Below are 17,141 nucleotides of genomic sequence, written 5' to 3'. Positions count from 1 at the left end.
ATGGTACTTTACGACGTGCTTGATGGCGTTCAGTGCATGTCCGCTAGGGTCAGAATTCGCGTACCGTTGCGCCATGGCGGTGATTCCGGTTTTGCAAGGCGCGCGTGCGCGTACTTGGTGCAGTTAGCGTTGCCGTTCACTGCGGTGTCCCTAATGGCATCGTACTTTACGGTGACGGGTCATAATCGCAACGAGCGGTGTTCGATGGCGGTATTGCATTTCCGCCATCATTTTTCCATTTCCGCAAGGGTCGTAATGAGGCCCATTATGTGTTATTCCTATTCTTTCTTATTTAGGGTCATTGCTGAAAGTGTTAGACTTGTGGAACCCCTGTTCTTTTTTTAAATTTCTTTTTTAAGTGTCCTGAAACAAGAATGCCAGCCACTCCAGAAGCAAAGAGCCACATGGAGCTGTCCAGAGCTAAGGATTTAGCATTAAAAAAAGGCAGGATTATTTTAGAGGTACCAAGGGAGATCATAGGGGTAACAAGGGAGAACTCAGGGGTTGCAGTTGAGACCCCTGGCGACCCCCAAATGACGTCCCTGACTGAGAGGTACCTGTTAGGCTCAACTATGCACTGACAAAACAATTCTAAAATAAATAAATTATAAATTAATTCACAAATAAATTAATCAATGGAGGATAATCCTCCATTCCCCACAATACTGTTGTAACCAAAAATGGTTTACATATGGTTATGCCATCTCTGTAATGGCAGGGGTGGCTGAAAACAGTAGGCTTGGAAGTTGCAGACCTCACTGCCATTGATCATGGTTCATTTGTATTTTGATAGCAATGAAAGGCTCTGAAATACCCGGATGCATGAGTGCTACAGGTGGAACAGCAGCAGCATTGTTTTTTAGTGTCTCCTATACGGATGAGATGGTTGATTTCTGGTCTGCTCACTGATCTGAATGTCGTATGGTTTGATATGGTAATGTTTATTTGTAAAGTGCCTATACACAAGGCAAGTGTTTCAAAGCGCTCAAGGAGGGAGGGAACAGGGGCAAAACAACAGTCATTCACAGCCCTTGAATTTCTGAATGATACAGTCTGCAAAGGCAGAGTAAGTGCATATGATACAATTAACAGTGCAGATAACAGCAAATAGGTCTGACAACAATTCTGCAGTTTTCCAAGTGCATTAAGGCCCCACCATGCAAGCAGGAGAGAAGAGAAGATAGATAGACGATCTTCAAGACATGGTACATTCAGGTTGTGCAAGTACAGGGGAGGTGGAGAAAAGTGCAGGGGGAGGGACCAAGTGCGGCCAGTCAGCAGAAACTGGGGTAACTGCTGAGAGATGCCACTATCATGGGTCATTGACCAAGTGCAGTAATGATGAGGGAAGTGCAGGCCCGGAGGCAAGTGCGAGAGGACTGGCAAGGGTACCAGGGACCTATGAGACTCTGAGGTACACCCGGTGGCCAGTCAGCAAGCTGTGTGGAAAAGGATGGAGAGAGGGATAGAGCGGAGATAGAGGTTAGCAGGGTAGAGGTAGAGAGCTGGAGAAGAGGAATGTCTTAAGGAGTTTCCAGAACGTAAGGAGATCAGGCTCAAGACAGAGGGCGGCAAGGAGGCTAGTCCAGATGGAAGCTCCTGCTGAGGATAAAGATCTCCCTTCAAATCTCTGCTTGGAGAATCGGCTCAGTCGCAGAAGGTTGGAGGTAGATGAGCAGAGGGCTTGGGAAGGAAGGCATTTAGGTAGGCATTGTTCCAGATAGGTAGGTCCCAGGCCCCAGAAAGCCCTGTGGACAATGCAGAGGGTCTTGAACTTGATCCTTGCACCCACAGGGAGCCAGTGGAGGGATTCCAGTGCTGGAGAGATGCAGTCCCTGGACTTGAGTCCAAGGATAAGTCTCACAGTTCTGCCTGAATAAGTTGGAGAGGGGGCAAAGCCACGGAAGGAAGTTTGAGAAAGAGGCTGTTGCTGTAGTCCAGCCTTGAGAGGACCAGGGATCTGGAGACAGTCAGCCACTGGAGGAAGGTGAGAAAAGGAAGAGTACCTCTGAGGAGGTACAGCTGGTAGTTGGACTTTTTAGAACTGTCCGAAATGTGAGTGTAGAAGGAAAGAGTGGAGTCGAAGAGGACCCCAAAGTTTTTGACTCGCGGGTGGGTAAGGGCGCAGGGCCAAGGGATGCCGGCCAGAGTGAGAGGGGGAAATTGGGAGCAGCAGTCCCAATGCAAATGATCTCAATCTAATTGGTGTTGAGGCAGAAACCGTTTTGAGTACACCCTGACTGAGACAGTCGGATATGAGTGAGGTAGAGAAGGTGGCTGAGGGTAGCCTGAAGGAGAGGTGCGTGTCATCCACATAACACAGGAGGTTAGAGATGAAAGTGGCAATCAAATATGCCAGGGCAGCCATGTAGACATTGAAAACCCAGGGGGGTAGGTTAGAACCCCGGGGGACGCTACAGGTGAAAGAGTGATAGTAGAGAGAAAGGACCCAAGATCCACCTGGGATGGACGGTCGGAAAGGAAGGAGGTTAACCATGCCAGAGCCTGACCTGTGATTCCAACGGTGTCACAGAGACGTGCAATCAGGATGTTGTGGTTTACTGTGTTGAAGGCAGAGGAGAGGTCACGAAGAATGAGGACAGTGGGAGTGTTAGTGTCAAGATTTGAGAGCAGGTCTTCATGGGTGTTCAGTAGAGCAGTTTCCATGCCTCTGGATGCTCTAAAGCCAGACTGATGTTCGTGGAGGCAACCAGCAGATTCTCTGTGGAGTGTGAGCTGAGCAATAGCCAGCTTCTCGAGGAGTTTGTCCAGGAAAGGGGTAATAGAGATGGGGCTGTAGTTTTGCCAGAATGGAGGGGTCGACAGAGGGTTTCTTAAACAGAGGGTGCACAGAGGAGTGCTTAAGAAAAGTTGAGAAAACTCCAGTGGCAAAAGAGAGATTGCAGAGATCAGCAAAGGCTGGAGCGAGAGAGTCAATGTTGTCCTTGGTAGTTTTGGAGAGGCAGGGGTCCACCTGTTGGATGAGACCTTTATAGACCGCACTTGTCTGGTGACCTCATCAGGTGTGGAAGTGAGAGAGGAAAGGATGTCTTGGGTTTTTGCAGTGAAGTGTGCAGCCAGGGCCTAGCAAAGGTCCTGGGTGGGTGTGACAGAAGAGGAGGCTGCTTTAGGATTGGCAAGTTCTTACAGACTTTGAAATGGTTGGCCGTGTTGTTTGATGCCACAGAGATGCAGGCTACAATAAAAACTCTTTTCTTGGTCTGCATGCAGACTCAGTATTGCCTTTGAAGGTGGCCGCAGGCCAGTGTGTTAGAGGGTCTGCCCGACAAATTCCATTTCCGCTCAGCTGCCCTACACTTGCGTTTAAGGGCAGCCAGATCAGAGTCGTACCAAGAGCTGCACTTGCTTCAGTTGGACTCTCACGACAGGGGCAAGAGTATCAAGGGTGTTAGAGATAGAGAGATTGAAGTTAGTGAGGGCTGTGTCAGGGTGGGAGTCAGCTGTAGGAGTAGGAGGTGGATAGTAGGTGGTGGCCAAGGCAGCCGTTGTCCCTCTTTTCATGGGTCTGGTGACTTTGAAACCGAGTGGCCGCACTGGGTGAACCGATGCAAGAGAAGAGGAGAGCTTCAAGTGTGAAGAGAGAAGACAGTGGTCCGTCCAAGAGAGAGAGGTAGTGAGACACATAGAGAGAGGGATGTTTGTAGAGATGAGAGCATTCAAAATGTGTCCTGCGGTGCGTATAGAGCCGGGGGTAGGATAGAGAGAGAGAGTCGCATAGTTTGCAGAAGGGTCCTGAGAAGTCAGGAGAGTCCAAATGGGTGTTGAGATCGCCCAGCAGGAGGAGTTGAGAGGAGGAGAGTAGAGAGGAGGTCAGGTCAGCCTATTCCGAGAGGAAGGGAGTGGACTGTCCAGTTGGCCGATAGAAGGTGGCCATAAGGAGAGAAAATTTAGGAGAGAGTTAGAGCCTGCAAACTAGGCACTTGAAGGAGGAGTAGGCCTCAGTGGGGATGATGGACACAGGTATCCATTCTGAAAAGATCAATCCCACTCCCGCTCCTGACCCCTTGGGCCTGGGCACAGAGAGAAGCATGTATCGTTCAGGGAGGAGTGTGTCAAAGCTTGTGGCAGAGCTGTCCTTGAACCATGTGTCCGTGAGGGCGAGCACATCTAGTTCCATGTGTTCAAGGAGGTTGCAGATGTCAGACAAGTGTCAATATGGAGCAGCTTGCCATGTTTTAAGGGCTTTCGCAGGGGGTGCTGTGGGCGGTGGTCACCCCCGAACGTGGCAAGAGGGCCAGAGGGATAGTGGAGGATGGCGGAGGAGCCAAGGTCAACAAGGGAGCTGGGACTGTGAGGCAAGGCAAGGACACCAGTGTAGAGGAGGAAGAAGGGATAGTAGGCAAGAGAGCCTGTGCAAAGGAGGCGGAAGGCACAGCAGGCAAGGGAGCCTGTGCAGAGGAGGAGGAAGGCACAGCAGGCAAGGGAGCCTGTGCAGAGGAGGAGGAAGGCACAGCAGGAAAGGGAGCCCGTGCAGAGGAGCAGGAAGGCACAGCAGGCAAGGGAGCCTGTGCAGAGGAGGAAGGCACATCAGGCAAGGGAGCCTGTCCGAAGGAGGGGGAAGGCACAGCAGGCAAGGGAGCTTGTCCGAAGGAGGGGGAAGGCACAGTAGGCAAGGGAGCCCGTGCAGATGAGGAGGAAGGCACAGCAGGCAAGGGAGCCTGTGCAGAGGAGCAGGAAGGCACAGCAGGCAAGGGAGCCTGTGCAGAGGATGTTGTGATTCCTTCACAATGTTGTTGGTTTGGATTTGTTGGTAGACTCATTTTTGAAGGATTTGTTCCATGAAGGGAGTGTTGGAGGCGTAATGGAACGCGAGTTAACCAAGTCATTGGGGTGGCTGTGGCATTCATTTGTAGTGGCATATTTTAAGGAGTTTTGAAAACTGCTGAGACCACTCCTTGTTCAACAGAGTTGACTAGTGGTCACAAGGGGAATGGCCAGGTCTGGGTTGTCAGGTTAAAGATGTGTAGATGCTCAATGGGCAATGGGAACATAGCTGAAAGCGCGGCCCCACTCCTGCATGCTTCTGCTGTCACAAAGCTATTGAATGACACATTGCACAACACTTCTGCCATAAAAATACAGACACCTTTCACGCAAAAAAAAGAATCAAACCGTAGCTACACACTTACTGACTATCCTCCTGCACCCACCCTCCACCTTACTTTTAGTGTACATCTCTCCCTCCATCCACATGCCAATTAGACATGGGAGGTTTGATCGGGAGGTGGCCACCCCTCCGAATCTCTAATGATTATAATTTACACACGCATTGAGCACGTCCTATGTTCCCATTCTCTGGACTAGGGTCCTTCTGAGGGCTATCATCCTACAGCGTGTTGGGACCATACCTATGGAAAGGTTCTATGAAAATGATGAAATAAAATGTGCCTATGTGCAAAATAATAATGCAAAAATAAAAATTGCAGTTGGGTGTACTTGCATTTTTATGCCAACTTGAAAAATAATGGGGCAAGCTTCATTTACATGGACATATTTGTGTTGTCCAATCCACAGGTCCCCAACCTAGAGCCCATGAGGATGTATAGAAATGGTTCCATGTGTTACTATCCCTGCAAAAATATTGCCATACAATAATGTCTCCATATTTTTTCCTGGCAATATTAACCCATGGAACCTGTGGGGGACACCCCAGCAACCCCCATGTTTTTTTGTTTTTTTTAAGGGAGCGAGGGATACCCCTGCAATCCCCGCTCCCATCTACCCCAAAAATTATCCCCACTAATAATATTGCCTGTGGCCTTACCCCACGACCATATATATGGCGATATTATTGGTGGGGATAATATTACCTGATACCAGACGAACGCCACAAGCAGACCGCACCCCCCAATATTTCTGCCACAAGTGCAGTGTATACACAGAGCGCAGCAGTGAACTAGGTGGAATGGGGTGTGGAGAAGAAAGTCTTCATTCTCCCCTCACCTGGTTCCTATATATACAGTCCATGTCAATCAGGCATGGTTCCCTCGCTGTAATCTACTTCAAATGAGACTGGAAAGCAACAAATCCCTATTTTACCATAGATTTATCGTCAACCCATACCAAGTTATATGATATGATAGAGTATTTATATCGCACTTAATACCCAGAGGTTTCTAAGCGTGGACTGAACATGTGTTGCTCCGCATTGTCTTGCTTCCAAGGTGAGCACGTTGCCCCTGAGCTATCCTCCAAGCCCATTCAAAATATGTCTCATCCCATTTGTCGCTGCCAAGAAAAGAAAAGCTTACACCCCTTGCCCAGCCTTCTACCTTTTGACAGTGAAGCAGTGGCTGCTGGGAGATGACTACTGCAGGGGAAGGTTTGTGTGTTTTGACCCCCATGTCCCACTTGCACCTACTGAGCAGCACTCTACTCACTACTCAGGACAGTGCCTGAACAAGGAGGAGGAAAAATAAAGTGGCCATGTCTGATAGAGAGCTGGCTGTGTCTGATTTCTGCTCCTGGGGCTACTTTGTAAACTCTCACCCAGTCGTCAATCGTGCAGTCATGGGTAGCTAAGGGTAGACATGGGGAAGCGCTGCTACCCCTAAACATACCCCAAATGATGTCCATGGTGTAAACTGCAAGGAACACAAAGGGCAACACATGTTTAAACATGTTGATTGGCATAGCCTTGTGAGGATTAAGTTGGCATCCCCTACGAAATGAGGCAGATGCACACGAAATACCAAAAAGTGCATTCTGTTGTTTTCCACCCCAGTCTCGTTTCCTCCCTGCAGGATTCTGGTTCCATGGGCAGAAACTCTGACTGGAAGTTTCCACAAGGAATTTCCCCAACGGGGAATCAAAGTCACTACATGATGGCCCTCAGTCTGGTCCCCTGGAGCAGCTTGGTGCATCCAGACTGTAAGACTTTTGCCTGTGTCATGGAAAAGGAGTCACAGTCGGTAGCAATCTATCTAACACCATGTGTGGCACGTTGCCAGTTATGTTCCGGGGCACGGGCCGGGGCGGGAGGCGGCGAGGGAAGTGACGATGAGGGGAAGGGCAAGTCAGTACGTGTTGGATTGGGAAGGAATAAAGACGTTGCACCTGAGCGCTCTGGCTCCGTCTGATTATTGCTGCGTACTGTGGCGCGCATCTTTGATGGGCCGTCCTTCACGGGGAGCCCGCTATTACAATGGTCACCAAGCAAAAGCCACAGAAACCTGGGATGTGTCAGATTCCCATGTCTTTTACCACTGTAGGCAGTAAATCATGGGAATTGGAGGGGGTGCACAGGGTTTGAGGGGTGGGAGAGGGTTGTACCTGGCGATGCAAAAGAGGTAGCAGCCAGGCTTATTTTCCCTGATTCTTTCGTCTCTAAAGTACACTTATTGAAGAAATCTTTGTACCTGGTATTTTGAAGCTTGCTTCTTGTCTGCATGTTGTTGGGTGCCCTATCAGCTATTGTGCACGCATGGGTACTATAGCACAGTGGCAATGCCAGGTTCGATTCCCGGGACCGCGTTTAGAAACCTCTTCGTATGAAGCCATTATAAATACCCAATTATAATTTGATAGTTAAGTGACATATACCAATACCTTAGCTAATGGAGCCAAAAAAGTATTACCGGAAGTGGTACTGGTAAAAATGAGTTTAGTGTTGAGGCTATCACCAGAGAAGAGAAGACATTTTTTCTGAGCAGGAAACTGGCGCCTAGTAGCAGAATTTACCCCCGCCCCCCACCTGAAGTTGAAAACCTTTATATGGAAAATATGTTTGAGTAAGAGTGGAATACCAGGTCACTGGGTTTTGATTACCTTTTGGAGAACGTTTTAATGAGAATCCGGGAATACATATGCTAACCCACTGACAGGTTTCTTTTTTTTACACCACCTCAAGCTGTTTCCTAACGCTCACAATAATGTTATACTTATAATTTTTAATCGTGGCAGAGCTATGCAAGATTGTGGAGAACAATTACACATTGCTATGAATGATAAGAATTTCAATCAAGACTTCGGAGCAAAGTTTACTCCGAGATGTGTTGCCTAATCAAGGGAAGAAGGCGAATTACTCGGAAGAAAGCAAGAACCTCGAGCTGTGGATACACAAGTGGCTTAATTTAAAAGAAGAAAAATAGCACATGAAAAGACCGAACTGATCACGTGTATTCAATTGTATAGGTGAAGGATATCATGGGGGATATCATGGCTAGGTTTATCCCCTTTCCTTAAAAAATCAATAGATTATAATATCTCAAAACAAGGTAGAATAGGGCATAATATGGTAATAAGAGAACATAAGGTAAAAAAGGTCAATTAGTTACTAAATAAGGGACAATTAAGTAATATGGTCAAATACTAAGGTAAAATGTACCACAATAAGATGTGAAGCTGGATGTTGAGTATGCAGAAAATTCAAAGAAATCTTACAGAGAGAATTGAAACAATGGATTTGGGAAGTATAAACCGTGTATTATCTAATGACAAGAAAAGGCGAATTGCTGGGATTGTGAGAAGGAAGAATTACAGTGAAACAACTCGCTACCCAAGCATGTCAGTACTAATGGTGGATGAGCAAAGGTATCTGAGAGTATGTGTGACATGTTGACACACAACACTTCTATTCCACTGATCATTTTTGAGGTTGCAATCAAGCCCTCTGAGTCCCCTGAAATCGCCCCAACACCTGCCTGCACGCCCCACTCTTCCTCCCAATATTCCCCCTGAACCCCAACCAGGATACTGCGAATATTTATTTTCTATTTGCAGAACAAGAGAGCTAGAAATAGAAAAAGATACATTTTCATGCCCCCACACAAATATAAGAGCCTCGAATACCCCCAGCAGGGGAGCATGTTATTGGGTCTTGATGGATGGTAGAGCCCTAGTTAATACCCCCGCGTGACCTTAAACTTCCAAAAATGAATCTTCTGAACAATTCTAAATGTTTGCAGGAATACAAAATAAAACACACGGTGATTCACTGAGTGAAAACACATGTTCAGCAAGCACTAGACAGTAATCCCATCCTGTGAGGATTTGTATAGTTCTGATCATTTCTTATTATCACCGCTGTGGGCTGGGAAGATAGCTCAGGGGCAACACGCTGGGGCAAGACGACGTGGAGCAATACAGGTTCGATCCCTGGGTCCGGGCTTAGTAACCTCTCGGTATTAAGCGCGTTATAATTAACCAATTCCAAGAGCCTGTTGAACTTTGTAGATTCATGGACAGTAGCAAAGTCGATTGATCCCTCACAGGTGACTGAGTAACACCATCTTGAGCATAACAGTGGGTTGGGCAGTCCAGGTGGAGAGTGAGCTTGAGTTATAACTCATTCAAGATATAGCCGCTCTATATCCAGTATGGACAGCTGCTATCACTGGTTTGTATAGGTAATGCGCTAACCTAATACACAATTAACGGTATCTAAATTAAGTGCATCGGAAAGCCGCGTTTGGATTTATTGGTATTCTCAATGATGATCATCTGTTGGTATCCACACATAATGGTAATCAAGGCTGTGCCCTAGCAGACAGGTGTTTCGTCCATCATTGGTCTTTCTCAAGGCTATGCAATGGCAAGTATCTTAGAGTTACAATAAGGCCTCTTCACAAAGCTGAATAAGTTCTAATTGGATCAGAACAACAACAATTAACACGACAGTAGACATCATGTTTAAATTCCAATCAGTTGTCATTGGATAGGTAAAGGGGGAGGAGGAGATGGGAATGGGCGAAATGGAGAAAGAGACAATGACAACATTTATTTTTATGCATTATAGCAGAGCAGAATAACACAATAGGTGTGATTCCCCACTACAAGCCATGTTTGTAATAACAATATGGTCATCGTTGGTTAATACACGTTGCAGTGAGTTCCGCAAATCACTCTCGAGAAGGGAATCACCCACACTATAATGTAGTGACCAAAATTAAAATAACAATGTGCCATCACTGTGAACTCCCTGTATGTAGCCCTTGTGAGTATAAAACGAGGGCTCCTGGAGGATCAACCCTATTCTACCCACGGGCAAATTAGTTTATACAACACAAGTGAAAGGGTTGGGAGAGCAACAATTTGATTAGGAGCTTTTCCTTACTACTTATCTAGAGCATTCGCACATGTGGCACACTACTTGGAGGTGAGAAGAAGTGCAGGAAGAAGGAACCACGCCATAAGTGGACTAGGCTGACCAGAGCCCCAATCACTGGAGAATTTCAACAATTACCTGTGAGTAACACACTCCAGAATGGGGGAAGAAGATGAACAGGAAGGCGCCCTTGCCCCCATCCCACGCAGGATAAACAGTACACTAGCTCCCATGCCCGAATTCGATACCACGGGCTCTCCATCCAAACTGGGACCTAAATGGCTCTTGTGGGAAAAGAGGTTGGAGATGTTTTTCAGGGCCTCGGGGATTACGGATGATCAAGAAAGGATAGCCACCATGGTGTACTCGGCAGGGGCGAAGGTCCACAAAATCTATGACTCTTTGAACATTTTGGTCACCACATATGATGCTGTGAAACAAGCACTCAAAGATCACTTTCTTCCCATGGCAAATGTCGATTTTGACAGGTTTGTCATGAGTGCGGAGAAGCAACGTGACGAGGAGTCGTTGGACCAATTCTGTGCGCGGCTCAGAATTTTGGCAAGCTCCTGTAGATGGGGGAACAAAGAGGAGATGATTCGGAACCAGTTGTTGCAGGGTTGCAGCTTGGGAAAACTGAGACAGGTCCTGAGAGAACCAGGTTTGACTCTGCAACAGATCTTGGACACGGGGAGAGCATACGAACTGGCCGATGCCAGGGGAGTGAAAATGGACGCAGCCACACACGGGAGAAAGGAAGATGAAACGTTTGCAATCGGACGCTCCACCCCAGGGAAGGCAAGATGGGCATCAAGAGGAGGTGAGAACCCCATGGGGCATGGCAACGCCCCATCGTGTCAATACTGCGGGTATGCCAAATTGAGAGTCTCTGGCCGGTGTGGCACACCAGGACACTATGCTAGGGTGTGCAGGGCAATGACACCAGTCGCAGCATCTAGAGTGCCCGAGAGGATCGGCAGAGGCAACACTCGGAGAATAAGGGGAGTGTCGTCCATCGAACAAGGCATGCAAGATCTAAACATTGCCGAGGAGGAGGAGGAGGAGGAGGATGACCACACCATCATGGCCTTGGAGAAAATGTTCGACACACATGGGTTTCCCCTGGAGATATGTTCGGACAATGGGGCACCATTCAAGGGACAACAATTTGCCCGCTATTGTGAAGAAAGAGGGATACGACACAGGAAAGTGACCCCCCTCTGGCCTAGGGCTAATGGAGAGGTAGAGCGCTTCATGCGAACGCTCAACAAAGTGTTCCACATATCGGCGGATGGGGCGAAGACCTCCGACGCAACCTATTTGACTTCCTTCGAGAATACCACTCGACCCCGCATCAATCCACCGGGGTCGCCCCAGCAGAGGCACTCTTCAATCGTGTACCAAGAGGGCTGCTCCTGGAAATTGAAGGTCGTCATCCGGCAGAAATTGATAGTGAACACGTGCAAACGGAGAGAGATGCTCAAAATGAAAGGGAGACAATTAGAAGGAGACTCCCAGAGAAAGAGATTGCCTGACACCGCCCCCACGCACACAACATGGAGGAAGACCAGCTTTCCCTCCTCTAGGGTTTTGTGCAGGTAGGAAGGAAAGCGTAGCAGTCATGGGGGAACTGACCTCAGAGGAGGATACCCCGTCATTTCATAGTGACATCAGCCTGTGGAAGAGCTGAAGAACTTAATGACATGTTTTGCGTGAGAGTTTGAGAACTTTAGTGAGATCTGCGCCCTACGAAAAAACAAATCTGAAGCATAAGAGTTGTCTGCACCTGTTGAAAAATTCACAGCACCGTAAGATGTGGCTGTGCCCTGCAGAAAATAAAAACATTTGACAAGTGTGTGATCAGGAATCGTATACATTATTAGCAGTAAAGTAAATGCAATGGACTGTGTTAGGTAGCAGATAGTCAGGGGCACTCAGTCACAGTCAATAACACATCTATCCATTTTCCAAACATGCACACCACAAAATGGTGCTGCCCTACTCTTCCTTGACTGATGCGTACTGGGTAACAAATCATCTTCATTGTATTCCAAGGCATTGTGTTGGCTATGGGTAGATGTAGTGACTGGTCATTTGTATACATTTCAATTGTTCAACATGTGGCATGGTAAGGCTTCTCCGGCTTTTTGAGACAATAGCCTCGGCCTCATTAAAAACACTCACAGACTGCACCCCTGCTGGTGGGCAGCTTAGCGATTCTACATCAACTTACACACATGCTGCTGGAAAGATTAACCACTTGTTGTACTAATATTGCAACAGGTCATCATCCCTTCCCACGGGTGAAGTGTCCGGTAGATTGGCATCAAACAACTGTGCAGTTGTTGGCCCACTCAATGTTCCTAATTACTAGTCTGTATGCATGCCTGTGCCACTGGGAAGGGTGTCTAAATGATTCTCTATCACACTGGCTGCATTCACACTGCTCACAAAGCTTTCAATATGGGCCAGCGATGTACTACCCATTTAATTCATGAGCTTGACATGCCTGATTCACTTTGCACTATTTGGGCCGGTTGAGATCCAGTGCTCCAAAGTATTGTTTGTTTCCATCCGGGATCTGGTAGAGCATAGCCTTTGTCTAAATCATCAACTTTCTCACTATCATTACTGTCTGAGTGACTTAATGGGGTGCAGCAGAGGTTGAGACCTGGGATTTTCAGTCTCACACAGCTGTTCATGTACTCCATCTGTTATTCTTTCCGGTATTTCCCAATTTGATCGATTTTAATTGATCGAATGGTAGTACATCTGGCCAAATTCGGCCAGTACCATTCGATCGATTAAAATATGATCTATTAAAATCGATCAAATTGGGTATTCACTGCTGAACACAGGGACCAGGGGCTGTAGGGGGATCCCACGGCACCCATGTTCGGAGGTGATGGCCTTGGGGGGTGGCTTGGGTGTCCCCTGCTTCCTGAAGATTGGCGGCAGAGGACGGGGAAAACAAAGAGAAAAGGGGACCATGCGGCACCAAATCCGACCCTCATAAGAGGGACGGAACTGACGCTGCAGGGTCAGAAGGAAGCAGACGTGCAAAAAGTCAGTGGGGGGAGGGTAGGGATGTATTGGGGGTTGGGAGGGCATAGATTTGTGGAGTTTGGCCACGGCAAAATTGGTTTCACAGTGAAATTGACTATAGTCAATTCCGCCGCAAACAATTCTGCCACAGCATAATCACACAGATACGTTCTTTCCTGATCGACATTGGATAAGATCTGCACACCTCTACCTTCTGCACCTGAGATGTCTGTCTTCTGATGTTAATTGTTGTAGTGCAAGACCTGTGTCTTTCATTCTACTGGCACATTTATATGTGCGAGACTGTGATAAAAAGTGTGGATTGTGAATTTGATGATACCCTTACTTGACCATGTGCAATTGTGGTCTCCCCAGTGCACGCAGAAAGTGCTGCTGCAGAACTGAAACGAGCACAAGAAGCACATCTCCCTAGGCCTATCCATTTTTCGGGTGCTGACATTGTAGTCATAAACTGTACAGCGCTGTTTCACATGCCTCCATAATTCTCTGAGGCTCCCTCCCAACAAAATAAGGTGTGATTGACTCTCCCAAAAGCTGCCTTCTGGGTTTCCCAGCTCTTCCTTCTACTCCTCCCAGGTCTCATTCAATGGCACATGTCTCCATCACTCGCTTCTAGACATAGGCACTCACTGGTGTGTCAACCAACATCACAGAATGTTTGCTTCTCCATCCCATTAAAATCAGATGAGCATGGCTTCCCCACAAGATGCCTACAGGTATTCCTCTCTCTTCCAGCTCCACTTCCCAGGTGACACCTGATGGAACCTGTCTCGTCCACTCACGTCAAGAGACAGAGACACTGATTAGTGTTTCGTCTCTGTCACTAAATCTCTGGAGCCTACATTTGTTTTGGTAACCCACTTTAACTCAGTCAATGTGTAACACGGTGCTGCATGTGAAAAAAAGAAATCTCACTCACTGACAGTCACACGCTATGTGGAATAAACAATGCATTTATTTATTTGCTTGTTATGCGCTTATACAGCAAGTAAAATACTGTTTCAAAGCGCCCACTGGGCGGGGGGAGGGAACAAGGGAGTGAAACAGGTTACAAACACAATATTTGAAGCAGTGGAGGGAACAAAGAACGCACATACTATTCCTTGTGAGTATTCAGAATGTGCAAGTGCAGCACGGAAGAGGGCAGAGGAGGTAAGTGCTGGGGAGTCCGAATTCATGGGTGAGCCACAGATGAAGGCTTGGAGTGTTGAGTGCTACTCGTCCTGGAGACATGTTAGTTGTAAGTGCAAACCTCCAGGGCGGAGGGTGAGCGAAGGCAAGTGCTGAGGGTAGACGGGAGCTGAGGCGATTGGGTGTGGGAGGTCAGGGGCCCCATGGATGCAAAATGGCCCCGGACAAAAATAGCAGCAACTTTGGGATTAGCAGAGGAGGGAAGAAGGGAGGGGTAAGGAGGAAATTCTTGAGGAGCTTCCGGATTTTAAGAAAGCCCTGCTGAAGGTGCAGAGGCAGGCGGAGGCTGTTCCATAGGAGGGAGTCAGCTGAGGAAAGTGATGGACCACCTACCTTCTGTTTAGTGAAACGCTTTACACACACATAGCTGGTGCCAGAGGAACGTAGTGGTCTTGGGGGAAAGTATTTAGTAAGATAAAGTTGAAGATAGTGAGGTCCCCGGTCCCAGGCAGCCTTGTGGATGATGCAGAGGGATTTGAATTTAATCTGTGTAGCAACCGGGAGCCAGTGAAGACTTTTTAGGGCAGGAGAGATTTGGTCCCTGAGCTTAAGGCCAAGGATAAGTCTTGCTGCCCTATTCTGGATTAGTTGAAGGGGTTGCAGAGTGGAAGAAGGTAGATTCAGGAGCAGGCTATTGAAATAGTCAAGCCTAGAAAGAACCAGGGCTCGGGTAATATTTAGCCATTGAACATCCGTGAAGATCTGCTCTCCAACATTGACTCTAACATCCCCTCTGTCCTCATCGTACTCAATCTCTCTTCTGCCTTTGACACGGTCAGCCATACCATCCTGCTCAATCGTTTCTGTGACAACCTGGGTATCAGTGATCAGGCTCTGGCCTGGCTGACCTCTTTCCTCTCTATTTGACCCTCCCAAGTCCAACTTGGGTCCTTCCTTTCATCTGTCTCCCTATCTACCTGCGGTGTTCCCCGGGGGTCTAACCTCTCACCGTGTCTCTTCAACCAATACCTAGCAACTCTCACCCACCGCATTGCCATTTTCAGCTCCAACCTTCAGTGCTATGCTGTCTACACTCAACTCATTTTCAGGCTTCCCTCGGCCACCTCCTCTCCTTCTCTCATCTCTGATTGCTTATCTGCCATTCACGACTGGTGTGCCACCAACGATCTCTGCCTGAATGCCAGCAAGACAGAGATCCTTCACATTGGCACACCTTCACCCTCCTTTCCTCTCACTCTCTGGTCGACCTCCCTTGACCCTCCTCCTACCCCCACCTGCGAGGCTAAGAACCTCTGGGTCATCTTTGACTCCACGCTTTCCTTCTCTGTCCACATCTCCAATGTCTCTAAAAAGTCAAACTTTCTACTTCACCTCTTCAGAGGTATTCAGCCTTTCCTCTCCTTCCCCCAGAAGCTCAAGGTCTCTCGAGCCATGGTTCACTCTAGGTTGGACTACTATAACAGCCTCTTTCTAAATCTACCTGCTTCCACTCTCTGCCCTTTGCAACTTATCCAGAACAGGACTACGAGAATTGTCCTTGGCCTCAAGCCCTGGGATCGTATCTCTCCAGCCCTGAAACCTCTCCACTGGCACCCAGTGACTGCAAGGATTAAATTCAAAACCCTTTCATTGTCCACAAGGCATTCCGTGACCTTGGTCCAAAATACCTTCAGCTGTCCCTCCGTGAATACCTCACCTCCCAAGCTCTTCGCTCCTCTACCTCTAACTCCCTCAGGTTCCGTCATTTTTCAAAGAAACAAGCTGAGGGTAGATCTCTGTCTTCGGCTGGGGCCTCCCTCTGGAACAGCCTCCATACCACTCTGAAACTTGAGGACAACCATTTCCGGTTCCGGAAGCACTTCAAGACCTTCCTCTTTGCTTCTGCCTTTGCTCCTACTCTCCCCTGTGGATCTGCTCTCTCTCTGAACCGTGTACCTGGTCTACCCTTTGTCCTCCGGGCCCAGGTACCTGTTCACCCTGCCACCCACCCGCACTGCCTCCTGGTTATCCCATGCAATGGGGTCTGTATCTGTAACCATACAGCCCCCCCCTTTCCTCTGCTCTTACCAAACACTCCCTGTCAGTTGCCTTAAACCTAGACCTTGCCACTTGCTGGCTGCACTACTATTGTGTGTTGATTTTTATTATTTAGGTATTATGTATCCGTACTCCTTGCCCAGCACTTTCCACCTCTCCCCCTTCCATGCACGTTTCCCCTTTCCCTTTCCCATGCACTTGCACATTCTCAATGTTACTGGGCCAAGTAAGATCATTTTTGTTCTCCCTTGTTCCCTTCCCTTGCCTCGTCACGCTCTGAAACACTTGTGTAAGAGCGCAATACCAATAAAATATCAATATCAATATCAATAGCTTGTGGAGGAAAGTGAGAAAAGGGAGAATTCCTTTGAGAAGGAAGAGCTGAAAGTGGGGCATGTTGGCAATGTCCTGAGTGTGAGGGAAGAAGGAGAGAGAGGAGTCGAAGATGACTCCAAGGTTTCTGGTTTCAGAAGAAGGAGCAGGGGAATGTTCCATGGAGGAAGGAGCAGGGTTCCCGATGGGAAGGATCTCAGATTTACAGGCATTGAGCCAGAGATCATTGGAGGTGCACCAGGACTGAATGGCAGATAGGCAGTCAGGGATGATGGAGGGTGCAAGAGGATCAGCAGTACATTTGAAAAAGAGTTGTGTGTCCCTGCAAAACACTCTGGTAACTTCGTCAGGTGTGATAGGGAGAAGGAGAATGAGGAAGGAGGAGGGTGATGGCCAAGGGAGGCAAGGGGCTGTTGGAGGGTTTGGGAGGGTGGGTAACAAGGGTGTTCAGGATGACCTGAGTTTTGGTGGCAAAGTGAGTGGCCAG

This window comes from Ambystoma mexicanum, chromosome 11, assembly GCF_040938575.1.
Source record: "Ambystoma mexicanum isolate Mex_15411 chromosome 11, UKY_AmexF1_1, whole genome shotgun sequence".
Classification (NCBI taxonomy): Eukaryota; Metazoa; Chordata; class Amphibia; order Caudata; family Ambystomatidae; genus Ambystoma; species Ambystoma mexicanum.
The sequence above is the reverse complement of the archived record's forward strand: the minus strand, read 5'-3'. Positions refer to the sequence as shown.